The 4,896-nt window shown below is 48.9% G+C and overlaps 1 non-coding gene across 1 annotated transcript; it reads right to left on the minus strand.

Moving 5' to 3' along the window:
- Positions 1-255: 255 nt before the first annotated feature.
- Positions 256-327, minus strand: TRNAE-UUC (transfer RNA glutamic acid (anticodon UUC)). The gene has a single exon. It is a non-coding gene; the product is annotated as a tRNA-Glu (tRNA).
- Between the last annotated feature and the right edge of the window lie 4,569 nt (positions 328-4,896).

Below are 4,896 nucleotides of genomic sequence, written 5' to 3' on the forward strand. Positions count from 1 at the left end.
AAAGCTACCGATCTTAGCATAGACATTACCTTTATAGGTTTTAGGTTCAACACAGTTTGACGTCACTGATATATGCAGTGATGTGATACTCACTCTGGAGCTGCACAATGAAGTGTGATAGGAATAGCCACAGACCCAACCAAGAGGGGGCGGGGTGTGGTGGGGAGGATTAAGCAATTTATTTGTAAAAACAGGCGCTAGTGCAAACTGGTGACCACAGAAGACAAATGCAGGAATGTGACTGAAAAGTGAAACTTCCGATACCGGGAGTCGAACCCGGGCCGCCTGGGTGAAAACCAGGAATCCTAACCGCTAGACCATATGGGAGCCTGTGATGTCACTCGGGCTCACTCTCTTACAGTCAGAGCTACATGCAGAATATCCGTCACCGGTCTTTCATAGTTTCATTGAATATACGAGCCTGCACACAAGCCAGAAAAAATAAAAAACACATTAACCAAGGTACCTCGTTACAGGTGTGAAGCATAAAGAACTGAAATGATGTACGATTTCTTCAAAAAGGCTTTCTGAGTGCCAGATAGTAAAATGTACAATTTTGAGGTTCTGCCTTAAGGCCTGCCAATGCGGAAGGATTCGGAAAGAGGAGTGGCGGAGGGGGGGGGGGGCATGTTGCGGCACTGCTCGTCATTTTATAAACAACAGACGTGTTAAATGACACCATTGGGGATGCAGTTCCCACTCTCAGTACAACACGCATCAGGCCGAGCCTCCCTTCTCTTCTCTCCAAGGGCAATGTATGGGGTCCTCCCTTCTCCCTGGGCTCTGCACAGTATCCTTCCTTCTCCCTGATCCGAACGCTTTGCACAGCATCCTACCTTCTTCCTGGTCCCTGCACAGCATCCTACCTTCTCCCTGGCTCTGCACAGCATCCTGCCGTCTTCCTTGTCCCTGCACAGCATCCTACATCCTCCCTGGCCCGTAGGCTTTGCACAGCATCACACCTTTTTCCTGGTCCCTGCACAGCATCCTACCTACCTTGTCCATGGTCCCTGCACAGCATCCTGCCTTCTCCCTGGGCCTTCCTTGTCCGTGGTCCCTGCACAGCATCATACCTTCTTCCTGGTCCCTGCACAGCATCCTACATCCTCCCTGGTCCGTAGCCTTTGCACACCATCATGCCTTTTTCCTGGTCCCTGCACAGCATCCTACCTACCTTCTCCATGGTCCCTGCACAGCATCCTGCTTTCTCCCTGGGCCTTCCTTGTCCATGGACCCTGCACAGCATCATACCTTCTTCCTGGTCCCTGAACAGCATCCTACATCCTCCCTGGTCTGTAGGCTTTGCACAGCATCATGCCTTTTTCCTGGTCCCTGCACAGCATCCTACCTTGTTCCTGGGTTCTGCAAAGCATCCTACCTTATCGTGGTCCCTGCACAGCATCCTACCTTCTCCCTGGCTCTGTACAGCATCCTACCTTCTCCCTTGTCCCTGGACTCTGCACAGCATCCTACCTTCTCCCTGGTTGGTAGGCTTTGCAGAGTATCATACCTTCTTTCTGGTCCCTGCACAGCATCCTACCTGGTTCCTGGGTTCTGCAAAGCATCCTACCTTATTGTGGTCCCTGCACAGTATCCTACCTTCTCCCTGGCTCTGTACAGCATCCTACCTTCTCCCTTGTCCCTGGACTCTGCACAGCATCCTACCTTCTCCCTGGTTGGTAGGCTTTGCAGAGTATCATACCTTCTTTCTGGTCCCTGCACAGCATCCTATCTCCTCCATGGTCGCTGCACAGCATCCTACCTTCGCCTGGTCCGTGGTTTCTGCACAGCGTCCTACCTTCTCCCTGGACTCCGCAAAGCATCTTACCTTCTCCCTGGTCCATAGGATTTCAACAGCATCATTTCTTCTTTCAGGTCCATGCACCTCATCCTACCTCCTCCCTGGTCCCTGCACAACCACCTACCTTCTCCCTGAGCTCTCGCTCCAGCAGCAGCCGCTGGTGTTCTACTTTATTGTGACAGTGCAGTGTACGTGACCGCGTGGCCTAATGGATAAGGCGTCTGACTTCGGATAAGAAGATTGAGGGTTCGAGTCCCTTCGTGTTCGACAAAGTACACTTTTTTTTTTAACCCGTCCAAACTCTTTTTTTTATGAAATGCACAAACATGCCGCACATTGTATTGTAAGTGCATTTTCTCAGATCAGCGGTAATAATTTTAGTATAAAGCATAAAACAATGAAGATATGAGGGACACCAACTACTCTGCTTTGCTCCCTGTGATACCAGTGCTTAATTTGTGCTTGTTGTTCCCGGTGCTCAGCACCAGCACCAGCACTTATTTTTGAGGGCCAGGGCTTAGTCTTCTGCCTCAAGCATTTATTGTGAGCAAAAGACACATATGGGAGGGACGGAGGAAGAGAAAAACGAAAAAGCGTCACTAGGGGAGAAAGAAAGCTGCAAGAGTGAGCTGAAGAGGCGGGAGTGGCTGTAAATCGATGGAAGAGTCCCGAGATGGCTTCAGGATTACCTGCCTCAGTATTCCGTGATCGCACATTTAACTGCAGCAGCCGCATGTTTAAGAGGAGGGCTTTGGGCACCGGCACCTTTTTATTTACAAATTAAGCACTGGGTGATACTGTTGCTGTCGCTGCAGAAACAATAAGGGCGGCGGTGTTTAGTGGCCGACGCGGCATCAATGGCGACACATTCACAGCAAAGGCTGCTCCTCGGCCCCGAGAAAGGACACGGGAAAGAAACTGTGAAGGACAAAATCAGAGATGGGAGGATGAATTTATCAATGAATAACAAACATGGAGAGGGGGGAGACGCTCGAACAAAGCTACCGATCTTGGCACATACATTATCTTACTATATAGGTTTTGTGTGTCGTCACTGATGTACTGCAGTGATGGTAACCCTCACTCTGGAGCAGCACAGTGAAGTGTGACGGTGTGATGGGAATAGGGGACCCCAAGGTCATGTTTGGATAGTAAATGAAAAACATCATTTGGGTGCAATGGGTCCAGTGGTCGGAGTGGGCGGGGTTGGAGGGGGACGGTGTGCCCCAACTTTTTTAAGTAATGAAAAACCGTTTCCCTACTCAATAAAAGTCAACTGTCCCGGGACGGTCAACTCCAATCGTAGAAATGCTTCAGCGTAAGTTTCATTCAGGGAGTCTCCTGTGCTGTGAGACCGAGGGAGGGGCAGGCAGCTTAACAACAAACAGGCCTTCTTGCCAGGGTGCCTCCTCCCCTGAAGAAATGAAGATGTGCACAGCTGGTTAATCTGCAAATGTAAAGGGGGCTTGGGAGCAGGTACTGGGTTAACTGATAGAATCACATTCTTTTCAACTGGTAGTGCAAGGGACTTACAGCTGACCTGCAGTGTGTGCTTTTCAGGGGAGTTAGATAAAAATAAAATATTACCTACAGTCTGGGTGTTATTAAACCTATATTTTGGAAGCACCGGTTTATCTGAAACCTTTGTGCATGTTTGGCAGCTGTCTGTCTTACACTGTGTGCAATGCAAGTTGAACAACAAGACTTACTCGTTCTCAGCGCTTTCTGTCACAGGCTGGGCCCTCATAGCACTAAAAACACTCAAACCACAATTCTCCGGTGCACCAACCAAAATTTCATTCTTATCGTCGTGCTTCCTGGTTACACACAGACCTATCAGTGCATTAACTAACAGAGGTTTCATAATACACAATGGTGCAGATACCACTGATTAACCTAACTTTCTTTTGGTTTCATTTAATGTGTGAGTTATTGTATATGTAGCTATCTAAAGGAGAATATTTTGTTTTTTTAGCCACACCTTTGACCCCACCCCCAAACATTGATCCCTCCCCCATTGCATGCAGCATCACAGTTCCCATACTTTTTTTTAATGCTCTTTGACCGCTGATGTGGGTCCCTTAAACATCTGGACCTTGGTGCCATTCTGCCTGTTGCACTAATTGAGTGAATCCCCGTGACTGTCGCACGCCATGGACAACACTGCAGCACTGCATATAGCACTGCTGTCTGCCTCCCTCGGTGATATGTTCTACTGAAATATCTCACTGCAACACCGTGCACAGAGCACTGCTGTCTGCCTCCCTCAGTGTAATGCTTTACTTAAATACCTCACTGCAGCACTGCACAAAACACTGCTGTCTGCCTCCCTCAGAACAATGCTCTAATGAAATACCTCACTGCAGCTCTACTGAAATAACTCACTGCAGTACTGCATAGAGCACTGCTGCCTGCTTCCCTCAGTGCAACACTCTACTGAAGTACCTCACTGCAGCACTGCACAAAGCACTGCTGTCTGCCTCCCTCAGTACAACGCTCTACTGAAGTACCTCACTGCACACTGCATAAAGCACTGCTGTCTGCTTCCCTCAGTGCAGAGCTCCACTGAAGTACCTCACTGCAGCACTGCACAAAGCACTGCTGTCTGCCTCCCTCAGTACAATGTTCTACTGAAAAACCTCACTGCAGCTCTGCATGGAGCACTGCTGTCTGCGTCCCTCAAGGCAACACTCTACTGAAATACATCACTGCAACGCACTGCATAGAGTATTGTTGTCGGGCTTCCCCAGTGCAATTCTACTGAAATACCTCACTGCAGCACTGCATAAAGCGCTGCTGTCTGCCTCACTCAGTGCAACGCTCTACTGAAATGCCTCACTGCAGCTCTACTGAAATACCTCACTGCAGCTCTGCATAGAGCACTGCTGTCTGCCTCACTCAGTGCAACGCTCTACTGAAATACCTCACTGCAGCTCTGCATAGAGCACTGCTGCCTCCCTCAAGGCAACACTCTACTGAAATACACCACTACAACGCACTGCATTCCACCATTGTTGAAGTGAAATATTATCCGTTGTTTTGAAGTTAGATGCAATCCCATGTATAGCAATAAGAATGACCAAGTCAAACAATTT

The sequence above is a fragment of the Pleurodeles waltl genome, chromosome 4_2 (genome assembly GCF_031143425.1).
Source record: "Pleurodeles waltl isolate 20211129_DDA chromosome 4_2, aPleWal1.hap1.20221129, whole genome shotgun sequence".
In the NCBI taxonomy this organism is placed as follows: Eukaryota; Metazoa; Chordata; class Amphibia; order Caudata; family Salamandridae; genus Pleurodeles; species Pleurodeles waltl.